We start from the raw sequence: 14,858 nt of genomic DNA, 5'->3' as shown, positions 1-14,858 counted from the left end.
ACCAGCGGAACCCATCCAACTTGAAGGAGTTGGAGCAGTTTTGCCTTGAAGAATTGGAAAAATATCACAGTGGCTAGATGTGCCAAGCTGATAGAGACAATCCCCAAGAGACTTGCATCTGTAATTGCTGCAAAATATGGCTCTGGGGGGGTGAATAGTTATGCACGCTCAAGTTTTTTTTTTAAGAAAGTTTTATTTCTAGTTTGTCCCCCCCCCCCCAAAAAAAATGTTTAATTCCAGGTTGTAAGGCAACCAAATAGGAAAAATTCCAAGGGGGGTGAAAACTTTCGCAAGCCACTGTACAATGGCCTAGTAACCAGCAGTTGAAGCTTACCGTTTTCTGTATCAGTAGAGCCTCTATCTGGGTAGGAAAGGTAACTTTTGAAAGTGCCATGCTTAGTTTCAGAAGAATGTCTAAATTGTAATTATTTTTGCCTCGCCTAGGGCGGCAGAACGTCTAGGGCATTGGTGATTTTATCAATGTAATCAGATTGAAAATATGAGGCCATGTTATTGACATTGTACTGATTACACAGCCTACTAACCAGATGTGTTAAAAACGGTGTTTAATTTGTAGCATAGGCTTATTAATTGGGCTGCTGTTATGTTCTGTTCCTCCAACTATTAGCTGATAAAAAATAGGGGGAGTGGCAGATTTGTCCAGGACCGACACTGCCATTCATTACGCAATAAGCTTTGAAAAGCGGTGAGCGACTTGATAAAAGCGATCGGCTCGAACGCACCAATTCAATGTGCTAAGTCTACGGTCTTGAAAAACAGAAATAGCAGGAGAATTTGAAAATTGTGGGAGCCAACGCGGATGTCTAGAGACTATACTGATTTCGCATCTTCCTCTCTGATTTCCGAGATTATTACAAATACCTTCGAACTGATTTACAGACAGACAGGCTCTGAAATAGCCTTCATTTCAAATTCTTTGTTCTTTGGATGAAAACCGGAACGTAAGCCTTCAATTAAATTAGCTCCGCATGCATGGATTTTGTCTTGACGTTGTTTGTTCACACTCACGATAGATTGTTGATTCGGAGCTACAATAAATAATACAATGTTAACGTGTAGCCTAACATTAGGATGTGAAATAGGTTTCACTTCGGCAAAATCTACAGAATTGGACAATTTCCTAACCTTCAAGAGACATTTACATCGGTGAAAAAAGTATTTCTCTCTCAGAATGAAATATTATACTGAATTACGTGATCAACCTTTTGTTATGAAAATATGTTTCAACTTGAAAGTATCAGTATTGTGGATAGTGTAGAGACTTATTTGTAGCGAAAAATATAGTTAGGCGTCACAATCAAGCCTGTTTTAATTTTTCTCATGTAAAACAAAAGTATTTCTCTCTTAGAGTCAAAGATTATACTGTATTACGTATTCAACCTTTTGACATAACTTGGCTAAACTTTAAAGTAGGCCAATCATATTGTGGACAGTGTTTGTACTTATTTGTAGCCTAAAGAAAAAAAACGTAGGCCTGTTTTAATTCTTCTCATGTCAAAACATAATTTCATTAGATTTATTTGACCTTATTTTTGTATATTTCAGGTAAAATTGATGCATGCTTATGTGAAGCAGCTAGTGAAGATGTGTCTCCCTGGTATCTTGATTGTTACCCTGTTGACCCTCTCTATTCCTGCTGTCCACGGTGGGAAAGTCCTGGTGTTTCCTCAAGACGGCAGCCACTGGGTCAACATGAAGGTCATTATTGAAGCGCTGCATTCAAGAGGTCACAGTGTGTCAGTAGTACGGCCATCAGACAGCTGGTACATCAGGGAAACCTCCCCTCACTACAGTTCAATCACAATTGATATTCCAGGTGGAGCTGATGAGGAATTCTTTCGCTCATTTGTGTCAAGACTAATACAGATAAAGAGAGAAGGAAACTCTGCTTGGACTCGTTTTAGTTTGGACATGGAGTTGAAGGACGGGCTATTTGAAGTTCACCGCAAAGTGTGTGAGATGATAATCCACATGTTAGAGAATAAACAGTTGATGCAGTCTATTAGAGAAACCAAGTATGACTTGGTTCTGACAGACCCATTAAATGGGGGAGGCATTGTGCTGGCGCACTATTTAAATGTGCCACTTGTTTTCAATGTTAGATGGACTATAGGTGGTGAGGGTCATTTTGTTATTGCTCCCTCTCCGCTATCTTATGTTCCATTTCCTGTTGCAGAGTTAACAGACAAGATGAGTTTTTTTGAGCGTGTCCATAACTTCCTTGTTTATGTCATCAGGCAGTATCTGTACAGACAGGCAATTAGACCTCATTATTCTGCTTTAGTTAGTCGTTACTTTGGTCCTGAGGTCGACTACTTCTCATTGTTTCAAGCTGCTGATTTATGGCTCATGAGAGTTGACTTTGTGTTTGAGTTCCCTCGTCCCACCATGCCTAACATTATCTATATTGGAGGGTTCCAATGTAAACCTGCCAAGCCTCTTCCCCAAAAATTGGAGGAGTTTGTTCAGAGTTCTGGGGTGCATGGAGTCATTATCATGTCTTTGGGAACTTTTATTGGGCAGCTTCCACATGATATAGCTGATGAGATAGCCATTACTTTTGCCCAACTGCCTCAGAAGGTAATCTGGAGGTATAAAGGAGACAGGCCAGCTACTCTGGGTAACAACACCTTACTAGTTGACTGGATGCCTCAGAATGATCTTTTAGGACACCCTAAGACAAGGCTGTTTGTAGCTCACGGAGGAACAAATGGGATTTTCGAGGCGATCTACCACAGTGTTCCAATAGTAGGCCTTCCTCTGGTGTTCGACCAAACTGACAATCTTTCTAGAATGAAAGTGAAGGGTGTAGCAAAGGTTGTGGATTTAGCAACACTAGATAGAAACATATTCTCCCAGGCCTTACAGGAAGTTCTGGATGAGCCATCCTACAGGACGAACATGCAGAGACTCTCCAGGCTACACAGGGACGTGCCAATGGAGCCCCTGGACACTGCCCTCTTCTGGATTGAGTTTGTCATGAGACACAAAGGTGCTGCTCACCTGCGTACAGAGTCCTACAAAATGCCCTGGTACTCGTATCACTCTGTAGATGTAATGGTCTTTTTACTGACTGTTGTGTTATTTACTCTGCTGGCTTTCATTGGCATTATCAGATGTTTCTGTTGCAGGTCATGTTTGAAAATGAAAATGAAAGAGGAATGATTATGGCTTTCATCCGTACACAGTGTGGTACAACAATATGTTTTTACTTGTCTCACTCATTATACTTTTTGTTCACATGACAAATATATGTGGCATTGATGTAGACATACAGTATTATTGACAGATGTTTTATCTATTTGCTTTTGAAGATTTTGCTAAACTTACAACTGTACTTTAACTGTTCAGCCCATTTAATCAAAGGTTTGAATAGGAAAGTCCAAATGTGCACTTTAAAAATGAATGCTGTTATAGTTGTGTGTGGCTGCTTTCTTTGTGTGTAACAGTTAAACTGATGTAAATGTTGATTCTCCAGAAGACCGTTAAGGAGCTCTGTTTTTTAATAAAGATATCATGCAGCTTAGATGTTTGCCAAAAACACTTTGTCCCTCATTGGTTTGTTGTTTAATTTCTTCCACATCTATTGTGGAGGTCATTTCAAAAGAACAAAGAACTTTCAGTTTGTCGTTATACAGACTTTAATAACGACAACATCATTCTTCATTCATTCTGGAAGGGTTGATAATTCAGAGGTAATATAATCCTATGAGATCCGAGGAGGAATGTGAAGGGATTTTCATACTGATGCTTATAAAATGACAGCATTGATCTGCAATAAATAAGCCAGCTAAGGTGGTCTGCATAGAGCAGAATAAGTGTTTTTTTTGTCTGACTTTTCTCTGAAGTACCCTGCTTGGAAGCCTCACTTAGTTTTTTGTTCACTTAGAAATACAGAGAGTATATTTCCCTCCTTTTGCCCTCAGAACAGTCTAAAATCATTGGTAAATTTAACAAATGGAAAAGTTCTCATAAAAGCAGTACTTTGACATTTACTTAACGCTTATAAACCAACATTCCACACAAAAGCCAAAGTGAGCTACATATTTTACATGTAAGTAACATTTCACTACATCTTACCTCCAGACTGAATAAGCTAATTATAATTACGTTAAGTTAATGTTCATAGGCAAAGATGTAATGTATTGTGTGATATTGTTTACATACTGTATCAATGTGAATCTAAATGAAGAATAGAGTTTCATCTTCATTGTCTCAATCTCTCAAAACCCTTTAGAGAATTAATTACGCCCTATTGAGAACAGCTTTCATGGTCTTTCATGATTTGTATCACATCAATGGTCGCATACGCATATTTAGCAGATATTTTCACGGGTGTAGCGAAATGCTTGTGCATAAATGAAAATATATAGTCAGCTAACTGACTATATGTAAATATCCGTTCAACGTGTCATACAAACTGAATATGATTTACTAGCTCTGTTTGTTTTTATATATCATATAAATGATAACATATATTGGAAACATGACTTGTGCATATTTATAATTATGTTGATTATGTGTGGTTCAGTTTGCCATGGTGGGAAGTTGTTGGTCTTTCCTGGGGAGGGAAGTCAATGGGTTAACATGGACATTCTGATCAAGGCTCTTCACTCTCAGGGACACACAGTCAGTGGTACCGAACGACAAAAAGTTGGTACATCCAACGAGTCATCCTACTCCAGTTATTTTACAATACCTGTCACTGATGCTATGGATGAGGAATTTGTAAAGCCAATCATAAAGAAAGTAATTGATATAGAGGGAGGAACAATCTTTGTATTAAACGTCATACATTTGCAAATGGTGCATTCAAGATGGTGCATTAAAACTAAAAGCAGATTTACCTAGCTTTGGAGACCCTAGGAACCTCAACAGTTAACCAATCCTGTGAACGGGTTAGGCAACTCAGGTGTGTAAACTTCAACAGCGAAGTTAGATAAGACAGAAGTTTATGAAGTAGGGCTTTGTAAACATAAAGGGGGTAATGTAGAGATCTACAGGTCTTTAGCAACGTTCAGCCAACCTTGTGATACAGGATAGAGTGATGAGTATCAAAACTGTCACCTGTAACAAAACAAAGCCCACTATGGTATATGGCATCTGAAGGTTTAAGAGTAGTAGCAGCTGCACTTGATAAATGATATCACCATAATCAAGAACAGATCAAAGGATGACTAATGATCTGCTTCCTACTGCTTAGAGAAAGGCACCATCTGTTTCTGTAGAAAAAGCCAACTTTAAATCTTAACTTCTTAACAAGCTCATCTACCTGTGCCTTTTATGTCAAATCCATACATATCCAGGAACACATTAGATTGGAGAATGAGTGAACATGTAGTTCATCTGTAACATTCTTATGAGAGTTTAAAAACAACATGAAGGTGAAAGTCCAAACACAGGAACATTGATTCACTAAAAGGTTGACTAAATAACCTGCTTCCTACTGCTTCAAGAAAGACATCTGTTTCTGTAGAAAAAGCCAACTTTAAAACTTCTTAACCAGCTCATCTACTTATTTTTTTTTATGTCAAATCCATGCATATCCAAATGCCTAAGTATTTATATCCGGGAACACATTAGATTGGAGAATGAGTGAACATGTAGTTCATATGTAACATTCTTATGAGAGTTTAAAAACAACATGAAGGTGAAAGTCCAAACACAGGAACATTGATTCACTCAGATGAGTTGATTGAACTCTCTCTCTCTCCCATTGAGAGATTTTCTGTTCATGGTTACAAGGTCTGTAAAATAATTGAGTCTACAATGTATGGTGGATAAACAGTGGAGAGGGACATTTAACTTTTGCGCCATCACCAATGTCGTACATTTCAATAACTTTATTAGGGCACTCAGACAAAATGACTTTCACAGAGAGAGAGAGTAAAGAATATGCTTTTCTATTTGCTATTTACTGTTTATGACAGGTTGACTCTCCAGCCACATTACTAGGCTGTTTGTGATGAGTTTTTCCAACCAGGTTTGGACTTCTATGAGTTATTACAGGGGGCTGATCTATGGCTCATGAGAGATGACTTTGTGTTTAAGCTCCCTCCCACTATGCATTATGTTATCTATATGGCAAGATTCCAATTTATCCAATTCTCCCTATCATGTGGGGTAGAATTAAACACGAGTTAGTTCTATATTGGCAATCATTGATGCAGTTTAAGATTAGGGAGCTGCATTTTTTTGTTGACGTGCTTGGCTTTATTTCTATTACAGCATATTGGATGACTTATTCACATTCTATTCACCCAGTTCAACATAACATACTTTATGCAAGATCATACCCTTAAGACATGCTGACCTCCACTGTTATTGGTTAGCATGTCTGGAGGTATGATCTTTGACCCTGTGTAACTTTCTTACTCATCAATATTCACGATTAATTCAGGATCATTTTAGTCATCCTAGGCAGACGGGTTGATTTCCACATTAGCAATGTTCCAGTGATGTGATGTTCCCAGGCTGCAACCTGGTCTCAGAGCATGTTGTATTATTCTGTACATAAATCCAAGACAGTCCTTTTAGTATGATATGTTACGTTTTGTATGGCATGCATTCATTTGTGGATGTCCATCCTCCATTTCGTATGATATGAATTACAATTCGGATGATATGTTACGAATTTGTGTATGATACGTTATGAATTACAATTTGTTGTATCTCCCATCTCCACAGAGGAACTCTAGAGCTTTGTCAGAGCGACCATCGGGTTCTTGGTCACCTCCCTGACCAAGGACCTTCTCCCCCGATTGCTTAGTTTGGCCGGGCGGCCAGCTCTAGGAAGTGTCTTGGTGGTTCTAAACTTCTTCCATTTAAGAATGATGGAGGCCACTGTGTTCTTGGGGACCTTTAATGCTGCAAAACAAATGTTTGGTACCCTTCCCCAGATCTGTGCCGTGACACAATCTTGTCTCTGCGCTTTACAGACAATTCCTTCGACCTCATGACTTGGTTTTTGCTCTGACATGCACTGTCAACTGTGGGACCTTATACAGACAGGTGTGTGCCTTCCAAATCATGTCCAATCAATTGGATTTACCACAGGTGGACTTAAAGTTGTAGAAACATCTCAAGGATGATTAATGGAAATAGGATGCACCTGAGCTCAATTTTGAGTCTCACAGCAAAGGGTATCAATACCTATGTGAATAAGGTATTTCTGTTTTTTATTGTTAATAAGTTAGCACACATTTCTAAAAACCTGTTTTCACTTTGTCATTATGGGGTATTTTGTGTAGCTTGCTGAGGATTTATTTTATTTAATCCATTTTAGAATAAGGCTGTAAAGCAGGGGTGAGCAACTCCAGTCATTGAGGGCCTGATTGGTGTCACACTTCTTCTCCATCCCTAGCAAACACAGCTGATTAATCAAATTTGATTCTAAACTGAACATCATGAGTAGGTGATTATTAGAGTCAGGTGTGTTGGCTGGAGCTGGGGCAAAACTGTGACACCAATCAGGCCCTCGAGGACTGGAGTTTCCCACCCCTGCCGTAAAGTAACAAAATTTGGAAAAAGTCAAGGGGTGTGAATAATTTCTGAAGTCACGGTATACAGTGCCTTGCAAAAGTATTCATACCCCTTGGTTTTCTTCTCATTTTATTGTGTTACAAAGTGGGATTTAAAAAAAATACTCTGTAATATCACAGTGGAAGAAAAATTCTTACACATTTTCAAGATGAATAAAATGTAATAACTAAAATATAGTCTTTGAATAAGTATTCAGCGCCTGGGTTTATACATGTTAGAAACACCTTTGGCATCGATTACAGCTCTGGTAGTTAATCCACTGTTCCTAGGCCATCATTGAAAATAAGAATTTGTTCTTAACTGACTAAAATAGAAATAAATAAAATACCCATGTGGGTGACTGAAAGATGACCGAGGTCAGTGGCGGTAATGCACCTAATTGATGCAAGTTGCCAATCGCAATATAAAGTCAAGAGAAGAAAAACTAGAAAAGATTTGGTTGACCGTTTTATGTATGGATTAATTGGCGAAGTAGAGGACCTTGTGCATTTCAGGTAAAATAACAACTCAATGCTTATATCCCAGGATAAATTAGCTGGCAACATCAAGCTAGCTAAATAGGACAAATTAGCTAGCAAGTGCAAGCTAGCTAGCTAAATTGCCCAAAATCTTTAATGCTTTTCGACCTTTCCCCAAATTAACATAATTGGTTCAGAGTTTGTTTTGATATTTTAACCTGCGTGTCGTGATCGTGTTTTTTGGGGGGGACAAATAAATTCATGCACGATGGCGCAGGCGCGCAGCCGGTTTGGGTTCCGTTTAAGGCATCAATCACCGAGTTAAGAATTGTTATAGAACGCTTGATATAATCTGGATACGTTTTATGTATTTATTTCAAAATATAAAGCAAACAATAGATATAATTTTCATTAACAAAGGGTATGTGATACCCTCACTTAACTCGAGCCCAAGTTTTAGTCAAACACACCAAGCCCTTCCCAGACACGGAGGTATTTAATCAGTGCATGCGACAGTATTTTAGTTTTTGGCTATACCGACATCTATGGATTTGATAAGTGTGTCTGTCAAACAGGTAGACTTACCACTTATTTATTGGAAGATGAACAAATAAGCTCCAATTATATTTAACCCCATGCATCGGAGAGTTACAATGTTGCTATCACTATGCTACCTACTACCTATAGTAGAAAACGAGTTTCTTATTAATATCCCACCTGTTATCACACATGGCACGACCCCATAAATGTTACAATTACAATACAAATAACACTATTATATAACGTGTTTGACATATATTTTAATATTTCTGTAGAACTGTAAAACAGAGTAAGATAATTTGAGCTTTGGAAACAACTGCTGTCATAAATGCATGGCGGGCCTCGTTTCGCTGGAGCAGTGTAAAATAAGCTTCATGTCAATGACCCAGCCGGAACGAATTTCGTTTAGTTACATGTTGAATTTGATTGTCCAACATCAGTTTCAAACATGTATTTATTTAATCTCCAGCTAGAGTGTCATCTTTCCACTGCTGTGGTGCTGCATTGCAGTCAGCGATGTTTTCTCTCCGTGTCTGTCCATGGTCCTGGAATCAAATCATCTGAGTTTGCTTGGACACCAGCCTGATCTCCAGCTCCTTCCACCTCTGGAAACTATCAAGGTGTTCATGCGACTTCTCATGCAAGCTGAGTAGGTGGCACAGATTGTTCCAGTCCCTGCTTCCATCCCTGACCAGCGCAGATGTGCAGTCGTGTGATTAAAGTTTGCAGCAAAAACAGAAGGCTGCATCGTTTTGCTTGGAATTGATACGGCTTGGTCTCTCCACTCTCTCCCCGTTCGCCATTCTCCTTTTGTAGTGGGCCACCGAAAACTTTCGTTGCCCCTCATCTCTTGGGAAATTCCCCTCCTTATCCTGATGTGGCCCTGCCTGCACTACCATATCCCGTAAAGATCCATTCCTATATTTTGGCCACTCAGCGGGATCTTTTATGTTTTTTGTCTGGGAGTCGGATTTAGCAGCAGCACCACCACTGTCATCCGAGACGGGGAGCAACGAATCTGAGTCTGGGTCCAAGATAGTAGGGTCTTCGCCGTCATTGTTTGAGAGCTTTCATCATCGGTGGAAGTGCATGGCTCGGACTCCTCCGGTTTGCCAGAATCAGCGAACTGGGGCTCGTCCTCGGTAAATGAAAGGCCTATCCTCCTAGGCTTGTCATTTTCTTCACCGGCTGATGGACATTGCTGCACGCGGATACATTTCACCAGCAAATGTCTTTGGTTTAGAGATTGTGCCTCTCTTCTCATTGTTAAAAAAATCGCTTCCTGATAGTTTGTCTCTTAGACATGGTAGAAAATTGTTTCAAATCTCTATAGATTACTTTAAACTAAAATTATATCCACTAGTAGTAGCTAGCTAACATTAATCGTCTTCTTCACACACAAACATGACACAAAATACAATCATTTAATTGGCAGATTAATTTGTATTAATGTTTCACAATTGTATCATCCCATATAAACACACACATCACCCTAGCTACCAAACTAGTGGGAGTGAATTTAGGGAGGGGTGGGGTGGCTGGGGTGGAATGGTGTGGGGTGGCTATGAGTTTGTGGCTGGGGTGCCGCAGGCGGTGTAATAACAGATCAGGGGCGCAGGAGGACCGCAGCCAATTGTCAAAATGCCGCCCCAAATTCAAGTGCTTTTGTCTGCCCACATGATAGGGAGAATTGGATAAATTGAAACCTTGTCATGTAGATAACATTATGCATGGTGGGAGGGAGCTTAAACACAAAGTCATCTCTCATCTCGCCATAGATCAGCCCCCTGTAATAACTCATAGAAGTCCAAACCTGGTTGGAAAAACTCCTCACAAACAGCCTGGTAATGTGGCTGGAGAGTCAACCTGTCGTAAACAGTAAATAGCAAATATAAAAGCATATTCTTTACTCGCTCTCTCTGTGAAAGTCATTTTGTCTGAGTGCCCTAATAAAGTTATTGAAATGTACAACATTGGTGATGGCGCAAAAGTTAAATGTCCCTCTCCACTGTTTACCCACATTACATTGTAGACTAGAGGTAGCTGAAGATAGTGAGTCACCAAAAAAACAGTCCCCGATGCTGGGTCAGTAAGCACCAGGTCATACTGGCTCTCCTGTAGGGACAGGATGCCTTAGAGACAAAACTTTAGAGTGGCCTTGTTAACATTGACCTTGTTTTTGTTTAAACATATAAATGGACCTATCCTACTCAATTATTTGACAGACCTTGTAACAATAAACAGAAAATCCCACAATCAGAGTGAGAGTTCACTGAGCTCATCTGAGTGAATCAATGTTCCTGTGTTTGTGGACTTTCACCTTCATGTTGTTTTTAAACTCTCATAAGAATGTTACAGATGAACTACATGTTCCCTCATTCTCCAATCTAATGTGTTCCCGGATATAAATACTTAGGCATTTGGACATGTATGGATTTGACATTAAAAAAAATAAGTAGATGAGCTGGTTAAGAAGTTTTAAAGTTGGCTTTTTCTACAGAAACAGATGGTGCCTTTCTCTAAGCAGTAGGAAGCAGATCATTAGTCATCCTTTGATCTGTTCTTGATTATGGTGATATTATTTATCAAAGTGCAGCTGCTACTACTCTTAAACCTTCAGATGCCATATACCATAGTGCACTGCGTTTTGTTACAGGTGACAGTTTTGATACTCATCACTCTATCCTGTATCACAAGGTTGGCTGAACGTCGCTAAAGACCCGTAGATCTCTACATTACTCCCTTAATATTTACAAGGCCCTACTTCATAAACTTCCGTCTTATCTAACTTCGCTGTTGAAGAATAGACACCTGAGTTGCCTAACCCGTTCACGGGATTGGTTAACTGTGGAGGTTCCTAGGGTCTCCAAAGCTAGGTAAATCTGCTTTTAGTTTTAATGAACCATATTGAATGCACCATTTGCAAATGTATGACGTTTAATACAGAGATTGTTCCTCTCTCTATATCAATTACTTTCTTTATGATTGGCTTTACAAATTCCTAATCCATAGCATCAGTGACAGGTATTGTAATAGAACTGTAGTTGGACGACTCTTGTTTGACGTACCAACTTTTTGTCGTTCGTACCACTCTGATGGTGTGTCCCTGAGAGTGAAGAGCCTTGATCAGAATGTCCATGTTAACCCAGTGACTTCCCTCCCCGGGAAAGACCAGCAACTTCCCACCATGGAAAACTGAACCAGACACAATCAACATAATTATAAATATGCACAAGTCATGCTTCCAATATCAATTATCAATTATCAATTATCTGAAATATTATCTGAAATCAATTATCTGAAATATAAAACAAACAGAGCTAGGAAATCCTGATCAGTTTGTATGACACGTTGAACGGATATTTACATATAGTCAGTTAGCTGACTATATATTTTCATTTATGCACAAGCATTTCGCTACACCCGCGATAATATCTGCTAAATGTGCGTATGCGACCATTGATGTGATACAAATCATGAAAGACCATGAAAGCTGTTCTCAATAGTGCATCATTTATTCTCTATAGGAGTTTGAGAGATCGAGACAATGAAGATTACACTTTATTATTTTCTAACCACTAGGCTGGTAACTTAGTGGTTAGAGCGTTGGACTAATATCTGGAAGGTTGCAAGATCAAATCCCTGAGCTGATAACGTAAAAATCTGTTGTTCTTCCCCTGAACAAGGCAGTTAATCCTAGGCCGTCATTGTTAAGACTTGCCTAGTTAAATAAAGGTCAAACTTTTAGATTCACGTTTGATACAGTATGTAAACACAATACATTACATCCTTGCCCATTAACTTAATGTAATTATTATTACTTTAGTCAGTCTGGTGTTAAGATGTAGTGAAATGTTACTTACATGTCAAATGTGTAGCTCACTTTGGCTTTTGTGTGGCATGTTGGTGTATTGGGGTTAAGTAAAGGTCAAAGTACTGCTTCATGATTTCCTTTCCATTTGTTAAAGTCACAGTGATGGTTACTCAAAACTCAGTGAGTAAACATGATTATAATATGGATGTATATTATTACGATTGATGTATCATATAATATGGATGTATGATATTAAAATATTGTTTAACATAGCAGACACATTTCAATGTCATACAACAAGATCTTCTGGTCCAAACATGTCAATGAAACCCTCTCGGAATTGCCTGTATAGATCTGCCTGATGCTTTTTCTACCCCACACGATAGGGAGCATTGTAACCCTCCCATAAATTGGAACCCTCTATAGATACAACTAGGCATGGTGGGACGAGGGAACTCAAACACAAAGTCAACTCTCATGAGTCAAAGACCAGCCCCCTGTAATAACTCATTGAAGTCCACACCTGGTTGGACAAACCCATTACAAACATCTTGGTAATGTGGCTGAATTAAAAATCTACCCTGAGCTTCCCAAAGAAAATAGAATAAAGATTGAGTAAAGAATATGCTTTTCTATCTGTGAAAGTCATTTTGTGTGAGAGCCATGATCCAGTCATTGGAATATAAGACATGGGGGATGGTGCAAGGGTTAAATGTCCCTCTCCACTTGTTATCTACCATACTTTTTAGACTAGAGGTAGCTGAAGATAATGAGCCACCAAAATACCAGTCCCCCATGCTGGGTCAGTCAGCACCATGTCTAACTGGCTCTCCTCCAGGGATAGAATATCATTAAAGAATATACACTTTTTTTTTAACTAGGCAAGTCAGTTAAGCACAAATTCTTATTTACAATGACGTCCTACCCTGGCAACGCTGGGACAATTTTGCACCGCCCTATGGGACTCCCATTCACAGCCGGATGTGATACAGCCTGGATTTGTAGACACCTCTTGCACTGAGATGCAGTGCCTTAGACCGCTGCACCGCTCAGGAGCCCACTTAAGTGTACAAAACATTAGAAACAGCAGTTTTTTCCTTGACATCGACTGACTAGGTGAATCGAGGTGAAAGCTAGGATCCCTTATTGATGTAATTTGTTAAATCCACTTCAATCAGTGTAGATGTAGGGGAAGAGACAGGTCAAATAAGGACTTTGAAGCCTTGAGAGAATTGAGACATGGATTGTGTATGTGTGCCATTCATAGGGTGAATGGGCAAGACAAAATATTTAAGTGCCTTTGAACAGGGTTTGGTAGTAGGATTCGGGTGCCCCGGTTTGAGTGTCATCTATAACTTACATATCTGAATTGTGAATTTTGTCGGGTCGCCCAAAAAGTGACATATTACAGCTGGGATTTTCACGCTCAACAGTTTGTTTCAAGAATGGTCCCCCATCCAAAGGACATCCAGACAACTTGACACAACTGTGGGAAGCACTGGAGTCAACATGGACGAGCATCCCTGTGGAATGCTTTCGACACCTTGTAGAGTCCATCCCCTGACAAATTGAGGCTATTCTGAGGGCAAAATGGCAAGTCAATATTAGGAAGGTGCTCCTAATGTCTTGTACACTCAGTGTGCTTTAGCGGGCTTGTTAACATTTACATTGTTTCTGTTTAAACACATAAACAGACATACCCATATCAATTATTTGACAGATGCGATCATTAACATAGAATCCCTTGATGAGAGGGAGAGTTCAATGAGTTAATCTGAGTGAACACAATGTTTTTGTGTTTGTGGACTTTCACCAATTTGTACATGTTTGCCATATACAATATGTTTTTGTGAGAGCTGGGGCCACCAATATATACGAAAAATGTATGCACGCATGACTGTAAGTGACTTTGGATAAAATAATCTGCTTAATGGCATACATTGTTATTATTTAGCTGTACACAGCGAAATCACCAGTGTACATTGAACTCAGAGATTGTACATTGTACTATATCATAATGTATGTATGAATACAACTTAACTGGTGTTAAAATAACAGTTTTGAAAGTTTTTACTCTCACAGTTTATTATATTTAAACACTGTAGGGTGTAAAGCCTTATTTGAATATTTACCAGTGTGCCTTTTGAGGGAATGATCGAGTTACCACCCATGACTGTGTTTGTTAGTGACAGACCTTCGTTCATTCACTTCCAGGCCTGTAGCCTTTACGAAGTGAGTGCCTAAGTGTTATCATTTACTTAAGTTTAAACACTTTATGACAATACATTACATATATGTTATGGCCTTTCTTTGATGGCCTAGTTTCTCCCTAACACAGAGGTCTGAAATTGTTTGCTTTCAAGCCACATCAGGCCTGCAAATCACATTATGCTGGTTGGCAAAGTATGTATCTTTCTGTAGCATGAAATCAATAATTCAATCAATGTACATGCAAAAACACAGATATTGAAACAAATCATTCT

General features: G+C 39.2%; 1 pseudogene across 1 annotated transcript; it reads left to right on the top strand.

The window, feature by feature from the left end:
• The first annotated feature begins 834 nt into the window (after window positions 1–834).
• LOC110506463 (UDP-glucuronosyltransferase 2C1 pseudogene) lies at window positions 835–3,562 on the top strand (annotated as a pseudogene). The gene is made up of 2 exons (XR_016492244.1): window positions 835–962; window positions 1,567–3,562. The product of XR_016492244.1 is annotated as a UDP-glucuronosyltransferase 2C1 pseudogene (transcript).
• Window positions 3,563–14,858: the final 11,296 nt, after the last annotated feature.

This window comes from Oncorhynchus mykiss, chromosome 26 (assembly GCF_057628025.1).
Source record: "Oncorhynchus mykiss isolate SJ-2025 chromosome 26, ASM5762802v1, whole genome shotgun sequence".
In the NCBI taxonomy this organism is placed as follows: Eukaryota; Metazoa; Chordata; class Actinopteri; order Salmoniformes; family Salmonidae; genus Oncorhynchus; species Oncorhynchus mykiss.
This window is presented reverse-complemented; position numbering and strand designations above follow the sequence as displayed.